Here is a 26,667-nt window from a genome sequence, read left to right as displayed (position 1 = left end):
CCAGCTTACCTTAATAAAGAGCTACTTGAAGGAATCGCTGTGCCGGCTGCTATGTCAACCCACAACTTAATACTGGCGACGAAGGTGGGATGGATGGACATCAGAGCACAGCCAGATGCGGCCAGCCTCTGAACTGAGCTGAATCACAGAGCGAAATCACTGAGCGAAATCACTGGGCAGAACCAATTCAGAGCTGACTGTTCTGGCTAGAGCACTGTGTTCCATCCATCGCCCTTCACGCCGGCATCGGAATCATGGCTTCACTTGTGCCTCTACCGCCGTTTGCGCCAGCCTCTGAATCATGGGACTCCTACCTCGCTCGGTTCGACTGCTACCTCCAAGCCAACGAGCTGACAGCAGTAGCAACGGATCGGAAGCGGGGCCTATTCCTCAGCCTCTGTGGGCCTGAGGTGTTTGAGACGGCCCGAGCATTGGTTGCGCCTGAAGCAGTCCAGGCAACACCATGGGACACGATCCAAGAGAAGCTCCGCAACCACTACGCACCGAAGCCGTCCAAGATTGCTGCCCGCCATGCATTCTACCACCGGAACCAGGCAGAGGGGGAGTCAATCAACAACTACACCACCGCCCTGCGACAGGCTGCAATGCACTGTGAGTTCCGAGACTTAGACGATGCCCTGATGGATCGAATCGTCTGCGGGGTCCGGGACATCCATCTGCAACGGCGTCTCCTAGCCAAGCCAGACCTCACGCTACAGAAAGCCATTGAGGAGGCTGTGGCCTCAGAAGCTGCTGAACGCTCCGCTCAGGAGATCCGCAAGTCCAGCAGCCCGCGTCTTGCTAGGGAGCCAGTTCCGGTGCATCATGAAGAGGCCAGCAGTGATGAGGCATCCTCCAGTGAAGACGATGACGTGCACCAGACAAAGCGGGAGCGCAGGAAGTTCCAACAGAAGTCCAAGGGCCAACCGGAATGTGCTGGCTGCGCAGGCAACCATTCCCGTGCCAAGTGTCGATTCAGAGACGCCATCTGTAGGAAGTGTTCCAGAAGGGGCCACATCGCTAAGGTCTGCCGATCGGCTCCGTCTGACACCCCCCCTTCATCGACTCGCAGGGTCAAGTCTTCACTCCAGTCTGCCAAGGAAAGTTGTTTCGCTCTCACCAACTGCCGCTGCCCGTCTGGAACCACGATTGGCCAAACCAACTCGCCTACGCGACGCAAGCTGAACGTCACGGTGCTCATTGAAGGAGCTCCATGTGACATGGAGATCGACACCGGGTCTGCCCTGTCCATCGTGTCATGGAGCACCATCAAAAGACTGGTACCCAGGGTGTCCAAAAGGCAACTCGACTCTCACCGCGTACACCTGAGAGACTACCAGGGAAACGACGTTCCCGTGGTAGGCGTTGGCCGGTTCCGGATCGCCTTCAAGGATTTTTCGGGCCTGCTCCGGTTGGTGGTGGTCGAAGGCCAGCGGCCAAGCCTCCTAGGGCTAGACTGGTTTGATGCCCTCGGCCTGGAAGTCACCGGCATCAACTGCATCTCTAACGCAGAGACTGAGGGTCTGGTCAAAGACTTTGCCGAGGTTTTTGACGGCACCTTGGGACGCCCATCTCCTTTAGCCTTGATCCACAAGTCGCCCCCATCAAGCTAAAGCCACGCCGGGTTCCCTTTGCGCTCAAGGCTAAGGTGGACGAACAACTGGACAAACTGATCGCCCAAGGAGTTTTGGAGCCGGTTGACCACGCAAAGTGGGAAACCCCCATCGTCACGCCTGTCAAGCCAGATGGGTCAGTGAGAATCTGCGCTGACTACAAGTGCACGATCAACAAGGCACTTCTGCAGCACGCTTATCCGGTTCCTGTTGTCCAACACCTGCTGCATTCCCTGGGTGAGGGTAAGGTCTTCGCTAAGCTGGACCTTGCCCAAGCCTATCAACAACTGCCAGTCGATGATGCCACTGCTGAAGCCCAGACGATCGTCACCCACCGGGGGGCATTCCGTTGCCGCCGGTTGCAGTTCGGGGTGAGTGTGGCTCCTGGCATCTTCCAAAGCCTTATGGAGCGTCTCCTGCAAGGGCTTCCTGGCGTGGTACCATATTTTGATGACGTCTTGGTGTCTGCAGACTCACACCAGCAGCTGTTCGAGCGCCTCCGTGCCGTGCTGACCAGGTTCCAGGAGGCCGGGCTCAAGGTAAAGAGGGAGAAGTGCCAGATTGCCGTTCCACAGGTAGAGTTCCTGGGCTATCTTATCGATGCCTCCGGTCTTCATCCAACCACATCCAAGATCCGCGCTATCCAGCAGGCCCCCACCCCAAAGAACAAAACGGAGTTGCAGGCATTCCTGGGGCTGCTGAACTTTTATAACATGTTCCTGCCCCACAAAGCCACAGTGGCTGAGCCTCTTCACCGACTCCTTAGCACTAAGATGCCTTGGGCCTGGGGTCATCGAGAGATGGCGGCCTTCAACGCGGTCAAGGCCCTCCTTTCTTCAGACAGTGTGCTGGTACAGTACAGTGAATCCAGGCCGCTGGTTCTTGCCTGCGACGCCTCACCTTTTGGCATCGGTGCTGTCCTTAGTCACCGTTTTCCAGATGGAAGAGAAGCACCGCTCGCCTACTTTTCCAGGACACTATCTCCGACGGAACGGAATTACAGCCAGCTCGACAAGGAGGCATTGGCACTTGTGGCTGGAGTGAAGAGGTTCCATGAATACCTCTATGGCAGGACCTTTGACCTCATCACTGACCACAAGCCACTCCTGGGCCTCCTCGCCGGTGATCGTCCAACTCCACCGGTCCTCTCACCATGCATGCTGCGATGGACTGTTTTCCTGGCTGCCTACCACTACCGGCTCATCCATCGCCCGGGGAAATCGATGGGCCATGCCGACGCCCTCAGCCGTTGCCCTCTTCCAGCATTTGTGGAAGACCCGGCTCCAGCTTCATCGCTCCTTCTGATTGAGGATCTTCCGGCAGCGCCTGTATCGGCTGCCACTGTGGCCTCCGCATCTGCCCAGGATCGCACCATCAGTCGTGTGCTCAACTGGGTGTGGAGGGGGTGGCCACAAGGCCCTTTTGCATCGGAGTTCCAGCCCTTCGCAACCAGACAACATGAACTCTCAGCTCATCGTGGCTGTCTGCTGTGGGGAGACCGCGTCGTGATTCCCCAGGGACTCCGTCAGCGCGTCCTGGAGGCTCTGCACGTTGGCCACCCGGGAATTGTCAAAATGAAGGCGTTGGCTCGGTGTTACGTCTGGTGGCCTAATATGGACGATGCCATCACTGCCTGGGTGTCCGCCTGTCAAGCGTGCCAAGAGTCGAGGCCTGCACCACCGGCAGCTAAGGGACACACCTGGGAGACGCCAAAGACACCCTGGTCGAGGGTGCACATCGATCTGGCTGGCCCCTTTTCACGGCCGGACCTTTATGGTAGTGGTGGACGCCTATTCCAAATGGCTGGAGGTCGCCCTGATGCCCTCCACCACTACCGAAGCTGTCATCCGGGTGCTGCGAGGCCTGTTTGCAACGCATGGGTGTCCTGATGTCCTTGTCTCTGACAACGGACCGCAGTTCACGTCAGGCACGTTTGAGCGGTATCTTTTGGGACAGGGCATCCGCCATGCCCTAACGGCACCTTTTCATCCATCCAGCAACGGGCAAGCGGAAAGAATGGTGCACTCGACAAAAGAGGCACTGGCGCGCCTGGACCGGGGAGACTGGCATGAGCGGGTCGCCGAATACTTGTTCGTGCAACACATCACCCCTCATGCGGCCACAGCAAGGAGTCCTGCTGAACTGCTTATGGGCCGCCGCCTCAGGTCACCACTCGACCGGCTACACCCAGACTTTGCCGTGGCTGAACCCCCAGGCTGTGCCAACGCACCACGGTCATTTGTCCCAGGAAACCAGGTCTTTGCCCGGAACTATGTGGGGGACATTCCTTGGGTGCCAGCCACAGTAGTGGGAGTCACTGGACCTCGCTCGTACCAGGTGGCACTCGAAGACGGACGTTTGTGGCGACGGCACATAGACCAGCTTAGGCGCAGGATTGGCGACTTGGACACTACCAAGGTGCCCCCAACTGCACTTGCGGCTCCAGAAGAGACACGTACAGATGGCGAGGCCCCACCTACACCTCCCTCGCAAACTGCCAGCGTGGAGCCGAACCAAGCCGTTTCAGAACAGACTCAGACCACTCCACTTGCGGAGGCTCCACCCACAGCAGCGGATCCAGGGGAGTTGGTTCCAACACCACCTAGGGTCGCACCACAGCCTCAGCGAGAACTGTGTGGCCCTCCGGACTTGGCTACCAGTCCCCGGCGGTCTGGCAGAGTTTCCAAGCGCCCAACTTATTTAAAGGACTATGTTGTTGGACAGGTATCACTGTTGGTCTAAGTATGGGAAATGTAACCGATATGCTTTTGTGCCTAATTGAACCAATTACGCGTAGTGCTGTATATAAGGAAACCATTACGATTGTAACTAACGCCTTATCTCGGTGGGGAGGGGTGTTATGTAGTGTAGTTTCACCCTGGGCCAACAGGGGGATACTGTATATAGTTTTCACTCAGGTCTGTAGATAGTTTTCACTCAGGTCCGCGTCCGTTATTTTAGGCGGGAACTCTGGGCTGTGGTGGTTACAATGTTGACAGCCGGCTGCCTATAAATACAGGCCGGCTGAGCTGTTCGCAGTCAGTTTTGTTCCAGCTTACCTTAATAAAGAGCTACTTGAAGGAATCGCTGTGCCGGCTGCTATGTCAACCCACAACTTAATAGGATGGGTGTGTCTTCTCCATTTTGTATGTTGCTGTGTGTTTGGAGAAGTGACTGCTTAGTTGCAGTCACTTAGGACTAACTTCTTTATGGAATAGTTCTGGAATAGCCTGCCTTCAGGGATATGTCTGTGAACCTGAATGAATCTGTGAGTAAACTACTTTTATATTAACGTTAATCAGAGTCTCGTGTTTATTCTTTTTAAGAGGGATTAGAAGGGATTTTACCAGGAAGGAATCTTTAATAGTAAGACTCAGATGAGTCAGCAACAAGCCGATCGCTGCATAATTTAAAAAGGGGGATGTTTGGAATTCTGCTAGAATATGGAACTTGCTAGCGAATTAAATAATATATCCTCTCCTGCCTCCCTAATCATCCCCACAGATCTGACAAATATGATTGTTGTCAGTGCAAGTGTATATAGAACTGTGCCTGTTGCTTCTTGGGTACATTTGTGGGGCGTGCTCTTGGGAAGACTCCTCATAGCCACCCCCACCCCCCAGGATTATACCAAAAAACCAAAAACCCAACACTTGGGGTGAATGTGTACCAAGCTAGAGTTTTCCTCACTTCCCACCCCAGCTCCTGCTTTGTTTTATATACAGCTTGATGAAGAGTTTTGGTGGACTCAAAAATTGTTCACTATTTTGTAATATTTGGGCTGTTTGTTGTTGTTGTTGTTGTTTAGTCGTTTAGTCGTGTCTGACTCTTCGTGACCCCATGGACCAGAGCACGCCAGGCACTTCTGTCCTCCACTGCCTCCCGCAGTTTGATCAAACTCATGCTAGTAGCTTCAAGAACACCATCCAACCATCTCATTCTCTGTCGTCCCCTTCTCCTTGTGCCCTCCATCTTTCCCAACATCAGGGTCTTTTCCAGGGAGTCTTCTCTTCTCATGAGGTGGCCAAAGTATTGGAGCCTCAGCTTCACGATCTGTCCTTCCAGTGAGCACTCAGGGCTGATTTCCTTCAGAATGGAGAGGTTTGATCTTCTTGCAGTCCATGGGACTCTCAAGAGTCTCCTCCAGCACCATAATTCAAAAGCATAAATTCTTCGGCGATCAGCCTTCTTTATGGTCCAGCTCTCACTTCCATACATCACTACTGGGAAAACCATGGCTTTTACTATACGGACCTTTGTTGGCAAAGTGATGTCTCTGCTTTTTAAGATGTTGTCTAGGTTTGCCATCGCCTTTCTCCCAAGGAGCAGGCGTCTTTTAATTTCGTGACTGCTGTCACCATCTGCACTGATCATGGAGCCCAAGAAAGTAAAATCTCTCACTGCCTCCATTTCTTCCCCATCTATTTGCCAGGAGGTGATGGGCCCAGTGGCCATGATCTTCGTTTTTTTGATGTTGAGCTTCAGACCACATTTTGCGCTCTCCTCTTTCACCCTCATTAAAAGGTTCTTTAATTCCTCTTCACTTTCTGCCATCAAGGTTGTGTCATCTGCATATCTGAGGTTGTTGATATTTCTTCCGGCAATCTTAATTCCGGCTTGGGATTCATCCAGCCCAGCCTTTCGCATGATGAATTCTGCATATAAGTTAAATAAGCAGGGAGACAATATACAGCCTTGCCGTACTCCTTTCCCAATTTGGAACCAATCAGTTGTTCCATATCCAGTTCTAACTGTAGCTTCTTGTCCCACATAGAGATTTCGCAGGAGACAGATGAGGTGATCAGGCACTCCCATTTCTTTAAGAACTTGCCATAGTTTGCTGTGGTCAACACAGTCAAAGGCTTTTGCATAGTCAATGAAGCAGAAGTAGATGTCTTTCTGGAACTCTCTAGCTTTCTCCATAATCCAGCGCATGTTTGCAATTTGGTCTCTGGTTCCTCTGCCTCTTCTAAATCCAGCTTGCACTTCTGGGAGTTCTTGGTCCACATACTGCTTGAGCCTTCCTTGTAGAATTTTAAGCATAACCTTGCTAGCATGTGAAATGAGTGAAATTGTGCGATAGTTGGAGCATTCTTTGGCACTTCCTTTCTTTGGGATTGGGATGTAGACTGATCTTCTCCAATCCTCTGGCCACTGCTGAGTTTTCCAAACTTGCTGGCATATTGAGTGTAGCACCTTAACAGCATCATCTTTTAAAATTTTAAACAGTTCAGCTGGAATACCATCACTTCCACTGGCCTTGTTATTTGCAGTGCTTTCTAAGGCCCATTTGACTTCACTTTCCAGGATGTCTGGCTCAAGGTCAGCAACCACACTACCTGGGGTGTACGAGACATCCATATCTTTCTGGTATAATTCCTCTGTGTATTCTTGCCACCTCTTCTTGATGTCTTCTGCTTCAGTTAGATCCTTACCACTTTTGTCCTTTATTATGGTAATCTTTGTACGAAATGTTCCTTTCATATTTCCGATTTTCTTGAACAGATCTCTGGTTCTTCCCATTCTGTTGCTTTCCTCTATTTCTTTGCATTGCTCGTTTAAGAAGGCCTTCTTGTCTCTCCTTGCTGTTCTTTGGAAATCTGCATTCAATTTCCTGTATCTTTCACTATCTCCCTCGCATTTTGCTTGCCTTCTCTCCCCCGCTATTTGTAAGGCCTCGTTGGACAGCCACTTTGCTTTCTTGCATTTCTTTTTCATTGGGATGGTTTTAGTTGCTGCCTCCTGTATAATGTTGCGAGCCTCCACCCATAGTTCTTCAGGCACTCTGTCCAGCAAATCTAAATCCTTAAACCTGTTCCTCACTTCCACTGTGTATTCATAAGGGATTTGGTTTAGATTGTATCTTACCTGTCCAGTTGTTTTTCCTACTTTCTTCAGTTTAAGCTTGAATTTTGCTATAAGGAGCTGATGATCTGAGCCACAGTCAGCTCCAGGTCTTGTTTTTGCTGACTGTATAGAGCTTCTCCATCTTTGGCTGCAGAGAATATAATCAATCTGATTTCGATGTTGCCCATCTGGGGATGTCCATGTGTAGAGTCGTCTCTTGTGTTGTTGGAAAAGCGTGTTTGTGATGACCAGCTTGTTCTCTTGACAGAACTCTATTAGCCTTTGCCCTGCTTCGTTTTGATCTCCAAGGCCAAACTTGCCAGTTGTTCCTTTTATCTCTTGATTCCCTACTTTAGCATTCCAATCCCCTATAATGAGCAGAACATCCTTCTTTGGTGTCACTTCTATAAGGTCTTGTAAGTCTTCATAGAATTGGTCAATTTCAGTTTCTTCAGCACCAGTAGTTGGTGCATAAACTTGGATTACTGTGATGTTAAAAGGTCTGCCTTGGATTCGTATCGAGATCATTCTATCATTTTTGAGACTGCATCCCAGTACAGCTTTCGCCACTCTTTTGTTGACTATGAGGGCCACTCCATTTCTCTTACGGGTTTCTTGCCCACAGTAGTAGATATGATAGTCATCCGAACTGAATTCGCCCATTCCCGTCCATTTTAGTTCACTGATGCCCAGGATGTCAATATTTATTCTTGCCATCTCATTTTTGACCACATCCAACTTACCCAGGTTCATGGTTCTTACATTCCAGGTTCCTATGCAATATTTTTCTTTACAGCATTGGACTTTCCTTTCGCTTCCATGCATATCCACAACTGAGCGTCCTTTCGGCTTTGGCCCAGCCGCTTCATCAGCTCTGGATCTACTTGTACTTGTCCTCCGCTCTTCCCCAGTAGCATGTTGGACACCTTCCGACCTGAGGGGCTCATCTTCCAGTGTCATAACTTTTATATGCCTGTTGTCTTTGTCCATGGGCTGTTTGTAGGCTCTGCTAGCTCAGTGTTGTCTACACTGACTGGCAGCCATTTGCCAGGGTTTCAAGCAGGGAATCCATCCTCCCTGGAGATGCCCAGGATTAAACCTGGGACCTTCTGGATGCAGAGCAGGAGCTCTGCCACTGAGCTGCAGCCCCTTCCCTACTGTTGCAGCCATAGCATATTACCTGAAAAAAACACCAATGGAGTTTTGCAGCGTCTTAAGAATGAACAAATATGTTGTGACATTACACAGTCAAGCTGAATAGAGCAGTGAAATCTAGAGAAGGACTGGCATCTACAGGCATCTGCTCTCACTCTGGGATAGAATAACATTCAGCTCAGAAAGACAAACAGTGTGTGTGTGAGAGAGAGACCAAATCTAGACGATGACGACGACTACTACTACTATTTAAATAATTTTTCTTACAGAACTCCAGGAAGGTTTGCAAGGTGCTTTTGAAATTTTAACTCTTTCCTTGGGACTCTTTCTGAATCATACATTGATATTTTATACATTTATTATTAAAAAATGTCCTTGCTTGTATGTATGTAGAAACAACACAACAACACAACACAACACAACACAACACAACACAACACAACACAACACAACACAACAACACAACACATAACAAGGGAACACAAGCCAGATATGTGTGTGTATTCAAATCAAATATATATATATATATTCTTTTTAAGTCCCAGCAGCACTGGAGATGTTAGCCCCTGGTGACATCCGGGTTGCTGTGCTACACAGATTCCCCTCTTCTTCTTTTCCATAAGAAATCTTGTCAAACATAAAAAGGAGGATAGCCTTGGCCTCTGAGTCTGCTCAGGCTTGTACCTGGTGACTTTAAACATTTTAGGTACAGAATTATTATTACTGCTGCAGACTGTTAACTGCCTAATGCCTTCCAGATATATTTTGGGGTCCTCCAATGTGTCAGGAAGCTGCTTCCAGAAAGGAGAGTCTGTCGTTCAGTAGCAGAGCACCAGGTCAATCCCCTGACAGCTCTAGTTCAATGCAACTCAATTAGGAGATGCTATGCTGCTTTTTAAAATAACTTTTCCTGAAGATTGTAGATCTTGTCTGTCAGAGTAGACAATAGTAGGCTGGAAAGACCAATGGTCTAACCAAGTGGTCACCAAAGCGGGTGGTATCACCTCCCAGGGGGCAGTAAGATTACCTAGGGGGTGCTAAGAGGCAAGGGGGGTGGCAAGGGGGCACTGGAGGTGTCAATGACTGCCAGACTTTGAGAAGCTGCTCACAATGGACCAAGTTCATCAATGCTGTTGAAATAATTAAACGACATAATTTTAATTGTATTTTGATTAAAGGCGCAATTAATTAAAACAATAAAAAATTTGTCCAGTAGCACCCCAACCCGTGCAATTAATTGTTACTGTTCTGAATTTGTGTTATTATCTTCTTTAGTTGGTCATGCCATTCTGAATAATACTTTTAGTAGGGTAGGGAGGGGGCACTGGGGCAGGGAGTTTACGGAACCAGTGGGGCAGTGCTCTGAAAACGTTTGGGATCCCTTCATGTAAGCCAAGGGTGGGGAACCAGCAGAAGAGCCTCAGCCTTCCCCTCTCCCCTGCTCCCCACCCCCTGCTCCCTTGCTCCCCCCTGCCCCCCATGACTTTGTCTAATCCCCTTTTACAGCACTGGATGCCCCCCCTGCTTTCTTTGCAAATAAGGAAAAGACAAGAGGATGTTAATTAGTATAAAAGGCCCCATAACAATCAAACATGCCACAGTTTAGGCTGTGACCTTGCAAGCAAAGAACAGGTTCATTATCTTCCAAAGTGCTGCCTCACAGCAGGAGTAGAGGAGACAATTATGAATAATCTAAATGGGAGTAGCCATTTGAGCAAGGCAGACAATGGACAGGACCCACTGGAGTGGGCCAGAAGAAAGAAAGGGAAAGGGAAACAGGAGAGAGGATATCTGGCCAAACATAGGAAGACGACACAGTGGCGTAGCAAGGTCAGGTGGTACCCGGTGCAGAAAATTTCTTGTCACCCTCCCCCCACAATGAAGTTATTAAAAGAAGGAAAAATAAGATACTTAGAGTTGCAAGTGTTATTTTCTGGTTTATTTACATTGTGAGCATGCACAACTAACTCAAGAGAATGACATGAGGTGACTGACCGGCATGGCAGCGGATAGGATTGGTTGCTGGTTGAGTGATGATGGGTCACCGGTTGTCTCACTCGAGTACAAACTGCAGAGACAGGCTTTGGCGGAAAGAAACACCCCCTTCCCTTCCTTATCCACACGCTCTGCACTACACAGTGTCGAGTTCAGCCGCGTTTTGTTGTGCTTGTTGCCTGAACTAAAAAGTTTCAATACGTATTATGTTGACTTGTTGAGGTGAATTAATTGTCAGACAAAGTTATTAAATAATATTTTTTTCAAAAAAAGTGTCGTGAGCCCCAATTTTTAATTTTTATTGTAAAAACACATATTTTTGCCATTTTTTCACTCCCTCAGTGATGACACCCAGGGTGGACTGCACCCCCCGCAACCCCCTTCCTATGCCAGTGAGAGGACAAAGCTAGCAACAGTGCAGCATTAGTGATGCTCTGGATATTAAGGCTAGCACAAATTATCTCCCCCCACCCAGCACTACCCAACCTTCTGGGATGTAATTGCCATGCAAAAAGAGGGTCTGCTACTTTCTTTAGGAGGTGCAATGATAGCGTTCATTTTTAAATATATTCCTTTAGCATTACGAAGTTGGTGATGCCTTAGGGTCACAACTTGCAGGCAGTTCCAGAGGCCTAGAAGTTGCTGCTGTCTTGGAGGCTTGGGAGAATAAAGTTCTAGATTATTTCTTGAGTTTGTCTGCGGAGCCAGTGTTGTCAAATGGTGTCAGCAGTGGAATTCTAGTTTGACAGTGGACCCAGAATCATTATTGGGGCAGTGGTGTGTGTGTGTCACCAGCAAAGGCTCGGGGGGGGGCAGCCCTGTGTTCCACGCCTGTGCCCACCCCATTCCATAGAATGGGACCCGGGGGGGGGGATGTCGCTTGTTGGATCCAATCTTTTAGCTGCTCTTGAACCCCATTTTGCCTATGCACTGTACTGATCTGAGCACTGCAGTTTTTGGCAGAAACCTTGCTATTGAGTGTGAGTTCTTTATCCTTCATTGAGAGCCAGAACTCTTTCTAACACCCTCATTTTCACTCTCTCCCTTTTTGCTCTCTTTCTTCTCCCCTTTTATCTTCAGGGGTGTACCTAGGGCTTGGCCAGGCTGGCCTCTGCCAAGGGCACAGGCCCAGAGGGTGCAAAAAACCTGGGAGTCCATTCGCCTGGATGTCTGGGTAGCTGGGGGAGCGTGTTGATACAGCTCTTTGCCAAGGGTGCAAGGAAGCCTGGGCATGCCTCTGCTTCTCTTCCCCCCATTGCAGGTTGCTTCTCAACCCCCCATTGCAGGGGGCTGGACTAGATGACTCTTTGGATCCCTCCCAACTTTACCATTTTATCATTCTTTCCCATCCAGGGCTGGCGGCAGGAGGGGCAAGAGAAACACGCTGGCTAGAGTCCCAAGCAGAGGGGTTTTGATATTAGGCAGAGGGTGACATAAAAGGAGGCCAGGGTCACGGCTGCAGTTGCCCATTGAGTGTGGTGGGAAAAGAGCAGGATCTCCTGCAGCAGCAGCAGGAGCATAAAGGGGGAGATTGCCTAGGACTGAAGGGGTCTTTGCCCTATCATGGAGGTGTGTAGTTTAGTTGGAATGTCTTCCACAGCCACTGGTCTTGACAGCATGAATGAGAGGGGCCTTTTGGTAGTTACAGAGGAGCCTTCAAGTCTAAGAGTGAAGGCAAGTCTACTTTCCATGGAGCCAGGGCTGCACACCTGACTGCTGGTTGTGACTCTTCTGCTTCTTAAGCCTGTGCTGAAGTGAATGGTTTGGAGACTGAGTCCCTAGGAGGCAAGCTCACCTCCATGGGTAGCGTTGGATGAACCTGCTAATTTTGGATTTCATTTTTCCCCCTTGGAAGTTCGATTCTCATTTATAAATGACCTTGCTATTTGTTTGTTTGTTTGTTTTAAAAGAATCCTCAGGGAAACATGTACACATTTTAATGGACATTTCTTATGGACATTTTCATTTGCCAATTTGCTTAATAAACACATTTTTGCCAGTATTTTTTCCTAATATAATGCACTTTAGTATTTTCACTAATACAAACATTTTTTGGTGTGTATTTTCACCTGATATGTGCTCATTTTTGTGGGCCAGTTTTGGCTGGAGAGCTTCACTGGGAAATTCAGAGAAGTGCAAATTCTGGTTTGCATATTGGCTCAGAGTATGTGAACTAGATCAGTTGAGAATGAGATGCAAACCAGACCAATTTCTCCCTCTTCACCTCTTGTGACTGCAGGGAGGTCCATAAGCACTGTTTAATGTTTGGATAAGATATAAGGATTTGCTTGAGAATAAAACCCCAAGGTGGTTGTCGCCAATGGAAGCGAAGGCTCAGAAAAAGCTCAATATGGAGGCTAAATGGCCAAAATATTGGGAGATTTTGGAACAGGAGGGTGACAAACTGAAATTGCAGAGTTTCGAGAAATTAAAAGACAGAGTGCGAGATTGGCTTCATTATTATCAAATAAGGGAGGCTTACAATTTGGACAAAAAAATTGCCTTCCAGGTGGAAAAATCAAAATTGGAAACAGAACTGTTAGATTCCAAAACTAAGAATTTGTCAAGATTGTATAATTTGCTGTTGAAATGGAATACTCAGGATGAAATGGTAAAATCTGTTAAATGGGCACAAGATGTTAGACATAACATTATGATGGCTGACTGGGAACAGTTATGGACCACAGGTATGAAGTTCACGGCATGTAATGCCTTAAGAGAGAATATAATGAAAATGATATACAGGTGGTACATGACACCAGTCAAGCTTGCGAAAATTTATCACTTGCCCGATAATAAATGCTGGAAATGTAAAGAGATGGAAGGTACATTCTTTCACCTTTGGTGGACATGCCCAAGGATTAAGGCTTTCTGGGAGATGATCTACAACAAAATGAAAAAGGTATTTAAATATACCTTTCTGAAGAAACCAGAGGCCTTTCTCCTGGGCATGCCAATTGGTTGGCCAATTGGTGCCAAAGAAGGACAGAACTTTCTTTATGTACGCCACAACAGCAGCAAGAATACTTATTGCAAAGTATTGGAAGACACAAGATCTACCCACTCTGGAAGAATGGCAGATGAAGGTGATAGACTATATGGAACTGGCGGAAATGACTGGCAGAATCCGAGACCAGGGAGAAGAGTCGGTGGAGGAAGATTGGAAGAAATTTAAAGACTATTTACAGAAACATTGTAAAATTAATGAATGTTAGAATGATGTTGGAATGAATCTAGGTGATTTTAGCAAAAATATATCAAAGTTAAGAAAAATAGACAGTTAATTGGTGAAAAGAGGGAAAGTAAACTTATATCAAGATCAAGATAAATTTTCAGGATAAAAATTTTGAAGAGAGGGAAAGGATTTGCTGAAATGGATAATTGACTTAGAATACAAAAAAGGTAGGTGTGAGGAGGTCAGGGAAACAAGCAAATGAAAGATAAGCTATGGGAAGGCTCAATTTGTTTTTTCCTCTTTTTTCTTCTGTTTTTAATTGTCTCTATTTTTTTATTTTTTATTGTGATGTGTTGGTTTTGTTATTGTTCAATTTGGTGTTTTTTCTTTTGTCTTTTTGTAAACTTAAAACTTTAATAAATACTATTTAAAAAAAAAAGAAAATGCTGCCTCCGGAGGGGACTTGCATCCATGCACAGCAGGGGGGTGGGGGTGGAAATGCCAGGGGTGTAGCTTTTTCCACCTGCCCCACCAGTGGCAACTTTTACAACACATAGAAGCCAGAGGGGGCAGTTTGAAATGGAGGGCTGAGCACCAAGGATATGTGGGGTGTAACATAAGCAGTCAAGTAGAATCATAGAATCATAGAATCATAGGGTTGGAAGAGACCACAAGGGCCATCGAGTCCAACCCCCTGCCAAGCAGGAAACACCATCAGAGCACTCCTGACATATGGTTGTCAAGCCTCTGCTTAAAGACCTCCAAAGTAGGAGACTCCACCACACTCCTTGGCAGCAAATTCCACTGTCGAACAGCTCTTACTGTCAGGAAGTTCTTCCTAATGTTTAGGCGGAATCTTCTTTCTTGTAGTTTGGATCCCTTGCTCCGTGTCCGCTTCTCCGGAGCAGCAGAAAACAACCTTTCTCCCTCCTCTATGTGACATCCTTTTATATATTTGAACATGGCTATCATATCACCCCTTAACCTCCTCTTCTCCAGGCTAAACATGCCCAGCTCCCTTAGCCGTTCCTCATAAGGCATTGCCTCCAGGCCCTTGACCATTCTGGTTGCCCTCCTCTGGACACGTTCCAGTTTGTCAGTGTCCTTCTTGAATTGTGGTGCCCAGAACTGGACACAGTACTCCAGGTGTGGTCTGACCAGAGCAGAATACAGTGGCACTATTACTTCCCTTGATCTAGATGCTATACTCCTATTGATGCAGCCCAGAATTGCATTGGCTTTTTTAGCTGCCGCGTCACACTGTTGGCTCATGTCAAGTTTGTGGTCAACCAAGACTCCTAGATCCTTTTCACATGTACTGCTCTCAAGCCAGGTGTCCCCCATCTTGTATTTGTGCCTCTCATTTCTTTTGCCCAAGTGCAATACTTTACATTTCTCCCTGTTAAAATTCATCTTGTTTGTTTTTGCCCAGTTCTCTAATCTGTCAAGGTCGTATTGAAGTGTGATCCTGTCCTCTGGGGTGTTAGCCACCCCTCCCAGTTTGGTGTCATCTGCAAATTTGATCAGGATGCCCTTGAGTCCATCATCCAAGTCGTTGATAAAGATGTTGAAGACTGGGCCCAAGACAGAACCCTGTGGCACCCTACTAGTCACTCTTCTCCAGGATGAAGAGGAACCATTGATGAGCACCCTTTGGGTTCGGTCAGTCAGCCAGTTACAAATCCACTGAGTGGTAGCATAGTCAAGACCACATTTTACCAGCTTCTTTACAAGAATATCATGGGGCACCTTGTCAAATGCCTTGCTGAAATCAAGGTAGGCTACATCCACTGCGTTCCCTTCATCTACCAGGCTTGTAATTCTGTCAAAAAACGAGATCAGGTTAGTCTGACATGACTTATTTTTCAGAAATCCATGCTGACTATTGGTGATCACAGTATTCCTTTCTAGGTGCTCACAGACTGTTTGCTTAATGATCTGCTCCAGAATCTTCCCTGCTATTGATGTCAGACTGACTGGGCGGTAATTATTTGGGTCCTCTCTTTCCCCCTTTTTGAAAATAGGACAACATTTGCCCTCCTCCAGTCTGCCGGGACTTCGCCTGTTCTCCAGGAATTCTCAAAGATGACTGCCAGTGGTTCTGAGATCACATCTGCCAGTTCTTTGGTGGTTTCCCCCATTTTCCATTTTTTGTACACATCCTTTTCTAATCTTAATTCAGTTAAAAGTTCTTTAGATAGCCACCCTGGCTTCTTTAGGCACCTTCCATGTTTCCGTCTCATTGGTATTGCCTGACATTGTGCTTTTACTATCTCCCTCTTAACAAACTCCCAGCCATCATGAACTCCCTTTCCTTTTAGTATTGTTGTCCATGGGATCTCACCCAGCACTTCCCTAAGTTTTATGAAGCCGGCTTTCTTAAAGTCAAGAAATTGAGTCCTAGTATGCTTGGCTGCTCCTTTCCGCTGTATAGTAAACTTCAGAAGAGCATGATCACTCGCGCCTAATGATCCTTCCACTTCTACCCCACTAACCAGGTCATCAACATTGGTCAGGACCAGATCTAAAATGGCTGTTCCTCTTGTTGCTTCTCCCACTTTCTGGACAATGAAGTTGTCTGCAAGGCCAGTGAGGAATCTGTTTGACCTTATGCTCTTGGCTGAGTTTGACGTCCAACAAATATCCGGGTAATTGAAGTCCCCCATTACTACTATCTCCCTTCCTTTTGCATGCTTGGCCATCTGTTCCAGGAAGGCATCATCTATGTCCTCCGTTTGGCTTGGGGATCTATAGTAAACTCCCACAATGAGGTCTCACATAGAATCATAGAATCATAGAATCATAGAGTTGGACGAGACCACAAGGGCCATCGAGTCCAACCCCCTGCCACCCCTCTGTTATTCTTCTCTCCCTTAATTTTGACCCAAATGCTCTCACTTTGGCTTTGAGGATCTAAATCTTGGATCTCTTCACAGGTATACACATCCCTGACATATAACGCCACTCCTGTCCGCTCTCATCCGATCCCATCCGATCTGATCTGATCCCCACCCAGGATGGATGGAAAATAGGGTGGACACAGTCCAGCGCCCGCCTAGTGGGCGAAAATTTGACTTCTTTTTTTAAAAAAAAATCTTTCGAATTTTTCAATTTTTCCCACGGCACACCAGGCAACATCTCGCGGCACACTAGTGTGCCGCGGAACAGTGGTTGAAAAACACTGCCTTAATTGTGCCCATTGATAAGAGGAAGGAAGGAATGAAGGAAGGAAGGAAGGAAGGAAGGAAGGAAGGAAGGAAGGAAGGAAGGAAGGAAGGAAGGAAGGCTGCAAAGATTGAGTACATAGTACAAAGTACAACTTGATGGTAGGGTATGGGGTGGGGGGAGGCTAGAGGCAAGCAGCCCTTTAAAAGGACTTGTGGTAGCATTTGGACATCAGTTCCTGCCTCCAGCTATCTTCCACCTTCACTTCATCCTGCTGCATGGCAGAACCAGATTTGCCATCCATTTCTACAGATCAAAAAATAAAAGTCAGTGATTAAGATTGTTTCCAAATGTTGGGGTGAGGCAAATTCAGTAACATCTCTAGATGAGAAAAATCTGGTATTACTGTTAGAATCATAGGAGTGTAGCATTGGAAGGGACCCTGAGGGTCATCTAGTTCAGCCCTCTGCTAAGCAGAATCAAATTAGGAAGAGCCTCATTACCTCATAGGGTACCTTCCAATGGCTGAAGACAATGTGAAACAAGCAGTGTTACGTCCCAGCCATACAGGCCAGAAGTTTCTATAAATGCTCCCTGCCCCCTCCATCCTCCATTCAGGTAAGCGGCAGGCACTGTGAAGTTCAAGGACCATGCCAGCCAGCCAAAAGTACCTTAGGAGAACACAGGGCAGGGCTAGAGAGACAGATCTGGAAGACCACCTAACTCTGTGTACTGAGGTTCCCCACACCTGACCCATCCCATAGATCCCATCATGAAGGTGGTCACAGTTAGGGGTATCAGTAAAATTCGTTATTTTTGAACGTGATACTGAATGCAGGCACCTTCCATTGCTTCAGATTATTTTTTTTTTATGTATATAATATTTTTATTGCTTTTTTTCCAAGGTCAGAATACATCATCGATAACACAACAAAAGCGATTTTACAAAAAGAAAAAGGAAATTAAATAAAAGAACATTCACTTTTCCAGATCTTTTGTCATAATCAACTGGACTTCCCCACATCTTCCATCCCCTGTTTTCTTTACAATAAAGAATAAACAGCAAATTGATACCTTGTTTCATGTGTTTTTGTACTTTCATCTAATTATATACTCTAAAAATTTAAACTTTTCGCAGTCGTAACTTAATTTCCATCATTTTCAAATCTCAATACTGAAGCATATTTTCCCCAAAGCTTAGCAAATTCTCAACATTCATATAACTTATAATGTTTTTGTAGATAGTCCTTAAATTTTTTCCAATCCTCTTCCACTGCCTCTTCTCCCAGGTCTCGGATTCTGCCAGTCATTTCGGCTAGTTCCATGTAGTCCATCAATTGCGTATGCCACTCTTCCAGCGTGGGTAGCTCCTGTGCCTTCCAGTATTTGGCTATAAGGATTCTTGCTGCTGTAGTTGCATATAAAAAGAAAGTTCTATCTTTCTTTAACACTCTCTGGCCTACAATGCCCAGGAGGAAGGCCTCTGGTTTCTTATGAAAGGTATACTTAAATACCTTTTTCAACTCGTTATAGATCATTTCCCAAAAGGCCTTCACCCTCGGGCTTGTCCACCAGAGGTGGAAGAATGTTCCTTCAGCCTCCTTACATTTCCAACATTTATTGTCAGACAGATGATAAATCTTTGCAAGTTTAACTGGGGTCATGTACCACCTGTACACCATTTTCATAATGTTTTCTTTTAAGGCACTACATGCCGTAAATTTCATACCGGTGGTCCATAACCTTTCCCAGTCTTCAGACATAATGTTGTACCCAATGTCTTGTGCCCATTTTATCATGGCTGATTTAACTGTCTCATCTTGGGTGTTCCATTTAAGCAACAAGTTATACATTCTTGAAAGCACTTTCGTCTTAGGTTCAAGTAGTTCTGACTCTAATTTTGATTTTTCCACCTGGAAACCAATTTTTTTGTCCTTTTTAAAGGTCTCTAAAATTTGGGCATAGTGAAACCAGTCTCACACCTTTCCTTTCAGTTTTTCAAAACTCTGCAACCTCCAAGTATCACCAACTCTTTCTATTATCTCACAATATTTTGCCCAGCCACTCTCCATGTTAAGTAGTTTTATGGCCTTAGCCTCCATCGGTGATAACCACCTCGGAGTCTTATTTTCAAGTAAGTCCTTATATTTAGTCCAGACAATAAATAGAGCTTTCCTGACAATATGGTTTTTAAACAGTTTATGAGTCTTTACCTTGTCGTACCACAAATATGCATGCCACCCAAAAGCATTGTTAAACCCTTCCAGATCTAGGACATCAGTGTTTTCTAACAGAAACCAATCCTTCATCCAGCAGAAGGATGCAGCTTCATAGTACAACCTTAAGTCCGGCAGGGCAAATCCCCCTCTTTCCTTTGCGTCTGTTAGTATTTTAAATTTTATTCGGGGTTTTTTGCCCTGCCAGACAAACTTCATAATATCCCTCTGCCACTTTCCAAAACACTTCACTCTGTCCACGATCTGAAGGGTTTGAAACAGAAACAACATTCTTGGCCATACATTCATCTTGACTGCTGCAATTCTTCCCAACAAGGAAAGTTTCAATCTTGACCAAGTTTCTAAGTCCTTTTTAATTTCAGTCCAACATTTTTCATAATTATCTTTGAACAAATTCATGTTTTTCCCAGTCAAATTGACCCCCAGGTATTTCACTTTTGTAACCACATTTAGTTCTGTTTCCTTCTGAAACTCATCTATTTCTGAAGGTGTCAAGTTTTTTGCCAAAACCTTAGTTTTTTGTTTGTTCAACTTGAATCCCGCCACCCGACCAAACTCAGAAATTAGTTCTAGAGCTCTTTTTGTACTAGGTTCTGGCTCCTGTAATGTCAAAACCAGATCATCTGCAAAAGCCTTCAGTTTATATTGTTTTCCTCCGACCTGTATACCTTCCACCCGCTGATCCTTCCTAATCAGGTTCAGCAACACCTCCAGGACAGAAATAAATAACAAGGGTGATAGGGGACACCCCTGTTGTGTCCCTTTTTCAATTTTGAACTCCTCTGTCATCACATTGTTTACTATCAATTTAGCTTTTTGTTCTGAATAGATTGCTTCAATACCATTTTGGAACGCCCTTCCCACTCCCATCCCTTCCAAGTTTTTCTTCATGAATTTCCAGGATATGTTATCAAAGGCCTTCTCAGCATCTATAAAAATCAAAACTGCTTTCGTGTTCAAATTTGTCTGAAATAACTCCAAAACATCAACAATGTTCCTGGTGTTGTCAGACAAATGCCTACCAGGGAGAAAGCCTGCTTGGTCCTTATGAATTACTTCGTTTAATACTTTTTTCAGTCTATTTGCCAAAATGTCAGCAAAAATTTTGTAATCCACGTTTAGGAGTGAGATGGGACGGTAGTTCTTAAGTTGAGTCTTTTCAGATTCCAATTTTGGTATCAAGGTGATGAATGCCTCTTTCCACGATTCTGGTGCCCCCTTCCCTTCCATAATTTGATTACATACCTCCATTAGTGGCTGGGCCAAATATTCCTTCAATGTCTTATAGTATTTGGAGGTAAGTCCATCTGGTCCTGGGGATTTGCCTAATTGCATATTCTGAATGGCACTTTCAATTTCCTGTTGTGTTATTTTGTAATTCAGGGCTGTTTGTTTATCTTGTGTTAGTTTTTGCAGGCCATAACTTTTTAAAAATTTGTTTATCTCAGTCTCTGCTTGGGGTCCTTGGGTATACAATTTTTTAAAGTATCTCTGGAAACACTTTCTAATTTCTTCTGGTTTCTGAATACATTCTCCTTCAACCTCCAGATTGGTAACAAAGTTCAATTTTTGTCTCTTTTTTAGCTGCCATGCCAGCAGCTTCCCACATTTATTTGCCGATTCGAATGATCTTTGTTTCATCTGTTTAATTTTCCATTCAACTTCTTGATTTATCAATTTCGCATATTGTGCTTGATGGAATTTTATTTCTCTTAAAACTTCTTTTGATTTTGAATTTAGTCTTAACTTTTTCTCTCCATCTCTTATCTTCTCTAAAATCTTGTCCTTTTTACCATTCCAGAGTTTTTTCTTAATAGTATTCTGTTGTATCAGGAACCCTCTCATAACAGCTTTACTCGCGTCCCAGATTATTTTCTTTTCCACCGAAGTATTCAAATTTATTTCAAAGTAATCTTTCAACGTTTTTTGGGCCTTCTTCACAATCTCCTGATCTCTAAATAAAGAGTCATTCATTCTCCATCTGAAGGATCCAGCTGGTGTAAGTCTCAAATCTATTTTCAAAGCGTTATGGTTGGAGCAGGTTTTAGGGCAGATTTCTGCTTTTTTGGTCTTAGGTGCCAGTCCTCTAGACATCCAGATTTGGTCGATTCTTGTCCAGGATAGGTGGGCCTCAGAAAAGAATGTTCCCTCTTTACCTAGAGGGTTCTTTGTCCTCCAAATATCAATCAAATCCATATTGTCTGTAAGTTCAAAGAAAGTCTTTGGTAGTCTGCCATCTTTAGTCAAGTTTTGATTTTGTGACTTATCCATGTATGTGGAGACAACCCCATTCATATCTCCCATCAGAATGATGTTAGTGTAGTCAATATGGTCCAGCATTGTCTCGTGCAGCTTCTTATAAAATTCCGATTTCCCCTCGTTTGGTTCATAAATTCCTACTATCAAAAATTTTTCTCCTTGTGATTGTATTTCGATCGCCAAGATTCTTCCTTGTTCATCCTTAAACACAAACTTTGGTGCTAGGTTCTCCTTTGCATATATCACTACTCCTCTTTTTTTTACCTTGTCTGATGAAATAAACTCTTGGCCTAGTCTCTTGTTGATTAAAACTCTCCTGTGGAGCCTAGTCACGTGTGTTTCTTGAAGGCAAATGACGTCCAATTGTTCCTTCCTCAATATATGAAAAATCCTTTTCCTTTTTTCGGGGGAATTTGCGCCATGAATGTTCCAACTAAAGAGCTGCAGAGACATCCTGGACCAATTTGTTAAGCAATAGGGTTGTCTCCCTTATCGTCTATGCCTGGAAGTGGATCTGGTTTTGCACCAGGCGGAGGAGGTGGCCAGGTACCTGCTACTCCTTTCCGAAGGTCTTCCCCGTGGTCGTTTAGGAACTTTTCTTGCTCCTCTGCTGTTCTGATTCTTACCTTCTTCCCTTTCAGAGTAAAAGATAGTCCTTGAGGAAATTCCCACCTATAAGGGATTGTGTTGTTTCTCAATAAGCTTGCCAAGTCTTTATATGTAGTTCTTAAATCCAACAACTGTTTTGGTATATCTCTGAAGATTTCTGCTGTCTTTCCCTGGATCACCAATGAATTTTTAAAATGCAGGCCGAGTATATTATCTTTTTCTTGCTTTGATCTCAAAATGATCAAGCAGTCTCTTGGTTTGTCTTTCTTGGCCACTCTTCCCAATCTAAAGGCGGTGACAATTTTAAAATCCTTCTCTTCTGCTAAGCCCCAGAACTTGGATATTTCTGTAGTCAGAAAGCCAATCAAATCTTCTTTTTCTAATTCTGGGATATTTCTAAGCCTGAGATTACTTTCCCTGTTTTTCAATTCCGCCATGGACAGATACGCTTGCTGTTCAGTAACCTGTCTACTCAGTGGTCTTACTTCCCCTCTTAGTTCCTCTATCCTCTTTTTATTTTCATCTGCTTTTGTATTTGCTTTCTCGGATAGTTTTCGATTTTCTGTTGTAGTCTTTTCAATGTTACCTATTGCCTGTGTGTTTTGAGTGACTTGGTCTGTCAATCTATTAATTGTAGCTGTCACCTGATCAAATTTAGCCGCTTGTTCATCAAATTTAGCCGCTTGTTCATCCGCTTTCTTTTTTAGTGCTGCCAGCTGGTCCAATATTTCTTTAGAGACAGGGTCTAGCCCTCCTGCAGCCATATCCCCAAGAGCTGGCTGTTTGAGTTGTCCTTCTTGCAGGCCTGTCACAATTGGAACAGATGATCTACGTGGCTGCACAGGCAAAGTTGATTGCAACAGTTCAGTTTGTTTTGCTTTCTTGGCAGCCCTTGTTTTTGGTGCACCACTCATTCCACAGCTGTCCAAGTGTCAAGGTCAAATTGTAAATCCCATGGGAAAGGCAATCCAGAAGATAAACATCCAAATTCCAAAACAACCAGCAGTTCTCAGAGACTAATAATTCCACAATCCAGTAGGGGGAGCTCCCCAGAAAGTTAGGGAGAAGGATAAAAAATTTCCACCATTAAGTTCCCCACCCCCCAAAAAAGTTAGTCAAAGTCCAAAACAGGGGGGGGGGAACCCTCTAGGTTCGCTTTTTTAACTGCAGAGAATAAAAGTTCTTTACAAAAGTGCATGCAACAGTTCCCTTTTGGTAACTTACAGAGTAGCCCGATGTAACTTTGTGCTTTTATATACAGTTGCCACAGTCTGATGTTACTTTATATCCAGACAGCCCGAGAGCTGGGTTTCGTAACTTTGTAATCCACAAAGGGTAGAAAGAGAGATCACAGTCTCTGACCGCTTTTAATACAATTTAACTTTTCTTTAACTTTTAAACAGTCAAATCCGAATTTGCAGGGTATATTCCAACTTCTTTTATGTTCCTTTCAGCGCTTCCGCTTTAATAAGTCTTTGCTCAATACTTTAAACAGAGCCGGAAGACTGACTTCCTTTTTAACGTCTCCCGCTTTAAGCCAAAATTCACCAATTTAAAATCCAATAAAGTCTCGAGTTTCTTACTCACGAGTATGTTGTTCCAAATCAGATGTTAAAAGAAGAAAGGTCAGCGCTCATCAGCAGCAGCCGTGCGGCTTCACTTCCGCGGAAAGAGCGATGGATTCACAGCACCGCTACCCCCTCCATGTTCCGGAGCCCCTTACGGGGTCCCTTCTTCGTTTCCGAGGTCGCTCCTGGTGCCCGCCGAACCCCACGGCCACGGGCTCACTCTACCCGTGGTTTTCCTGGATGGGTCGTCGCTATGCCGCAGCGCATGACCCTTTTCCGCGGAGCCCCTCTTCAGCAACTGAAGAGGACCGCCATTGCTGTTTCGCGCCGCCTCCAGAAGTCCATTGCTTCAGATTAATTATGAAATGAATGTTCATTGTTACAAATGACTGTGATATTTCACGGGACTCTACGCTGTCTCCTCTGTCTTGAAAAGAACCTCTGAACTATCATTTGGTTTCAAAAAATCAAGTCACTCAGATTCCCTTAAATGCTTCTGCAAAACATCTTCCTTCCACAAACGTCACGAGTATTATGTGAATGATGTGCAAAGTTAGAACCAAAGCAGTTCAAGCATCACAAAGTATTATAAAGCATCAACAGGCATCAAGTTTAGTTTGGATCACATAGATGATCCATGTGGTAAAGCTGGAAATGCAGTGCATTTCTACTTCCAGGTAGGAAATCCCAGATGTATAGTAGCCCTTTGTCCCTGATCAGTCCCTCAGTCTCTCTCCTTCTCTCTCTTTCACACATACTGTAGGTTGTGGTGGAAGAAAAAGGGTAGATCATGTAGGCAGTCTTCTGCCCCCACTGCAACACATGTAAGTAAAGTTACATAACCAAAGGTGATAGGGTCCATATGCAAGATTCATGTCACATACAATGGTCCAAAATCAATTAAGAAATCTTCTGCAGGTGAAGCATGCTGAAGTCATGGACTGGCAGGATGCAGAGAAGTGGTGGGAGGCACCAACTGGGGAACCCCCAGGGGAAGAAGGCTCAGAGTCAAGGGAGGGGTGTAGGAACAGCAATGAGTGGTCAGAGGGAGAGGAGGGAGACAATTGGAAGGAGGAGGTGTCAGAAGCTAAAGAGGCAAAAAGGTTTAGTGAGCAGGAATAATGGTGATAATGATGATGATGATGATGATGATGATGATGCTGATGATGATGATAATACTCTGCCCATCCAGCTGGGTTTCCCCAGCCACTCTGGGCGGCTCCCAACAAATTAAAAACAGAATAAAACTTCAAACATTAAAAAATTCCCTAAACAGGGATGCCTCCAGATGTCTTCTAAAAGTCAGATAGTAGTTTATTTCCTTGGGAGGGCGTTCCACAGGGCGGGTGCCACTACCGACAAGGCCCTCTACCTGGTTCCCTGCAACCTCACATCTCACAGTGAGGGAACTGCCAGAAGGCCCTCAGAGCTGGACCTCAGTGTCCGGGCTGCACAATGGGGGTGGAGACGCTCCTTCAGGTATACTGGGCCGAGGCCGTTGGGCTTTAAAGGTCATCACCAACACTTTGAATATGTGTTTGGATTCGTACTGGGAGCCAATGAAGGTCTTTCAGGACCAGTGTTATATGGTCTTGGCAGCCACTCCCAGTCACTAGTCTAGCTGTCACATTCTGGATTAGTTGTAGTTTCCATGTCACCTTCAAAGATAGCCCCACGCACTGGCGGGGGAACGGGGTGGGGGTGGTCTGCCCCGGGGTGCCATCTCTGAGGGGGGGGGTGACAAAAAGGCACCCCGCAGGGGCTCACCCTGCTGCTGCCATGTGTGGAGGATCATGCTGCCCTTGCCTCAAGCGGAGCATTGCACCTCCTCCACTGACATGGGTTTTCAATTCTAAAAACCACGACACGGGTTTTCAATTCTAAGAAAACCCATGTCATGGTTTTATTTTTTAATGGCTGGCTTTCTACAGTCTCCACTTTTCTTTTCTTTTTTTATATAAAATATTTATTAATTTTTTTGAAATATAACAGTAAAAATGAAAAAGAAAAAAGAAAAATACAAAATAAAAACAGTTAAAAACATACATTTTTTCTTTTACTTATTTTCTTTTAGCTTATTTCTCGGACCTCCTCATACCTCCCTTTTTTGTATTCCACTTCAATTTATTGGTTCAGCAAATCCTTACCATTAGATTTTAACCCATTTATAACCCGTTTTTCATATTCTCTTCAATCATTACAACTGGAAACCCCTTAGTTGCTATCATTCTATCATTCATTAATTTTACAATATTTCTGTAGATAGTCTTTAAATTTCTTCCAGTCTTCTTCCACCGACTCTTCTCCCAGGTCTCGGATTCTGCCAGTCATTTCTGCCAATTCCATATAGTCCATCACCTTCATCTGCCATTCTTCCAAAGTGGGTAGATCTTGTGTCTTCCAATACTTTGCAATAAGTATTCTTGCTGCTGTTGTGGCGTACATAAAGAAAGTTCTGTCCTTCTTTGGCACCAATTGGCTGACAATGCCCAGAAGAAAGGCCTCTGGTTTCTTCAAGAAGGTATATTTAAATACCTTTTTCAGTTCATTATATATCATTTCCCAGAAAGCCTTAATCCTTGGGCACGTCCACCAAAGGTGAAAGAATGTACCTTCAGTTTCTTTACATTTCCAGCATTTATTATCGGGCAAATGATAGATTTTTGCAAGCTTGACTGGGGTCATGTACCACTTGTATATCATTTTCATAATATTCTCTCTTAAGGCATTGCATGCCGTAAACTTCATACCTATGGTCCATAACTGTTCCCAGTCAGCAAACATAATATTATGTCCAACATCTTGTGCCCATTTAATCATAACAGATTTCACCGTTTCATCCTGAGTATTCCATTTCAACAGCAAGTTATACATTTTTGACAAATTCTTAGTTTTGGGTTCTAGCAGTTCTGTTTCTAGTTTTGATTTTTCCACCTGGAAGCCAATTTTCTTATCCAAATTATATGCCTCCATTATCTGATAATAATGAAACCAATCTCTCACTTTGTTTTTTAATTTCTCGAAACTCCTCAATTTCAATTTGT

The sequence above is a fragment of the Podarcis vaucheri genome (assembly GCF_965113315.1).
Source record: "Podarcis vaucheri genome assembly, chromosome: 9".
Lineage (NCBI taxonomy): Eukaryota > Metazoa > Chordata > Lepidosauria > Squamata > Lacertidae > Podarcis > Podarcis vaucheri.
This window is presented reverse-complemented; position numbering follows the sequence as displayed.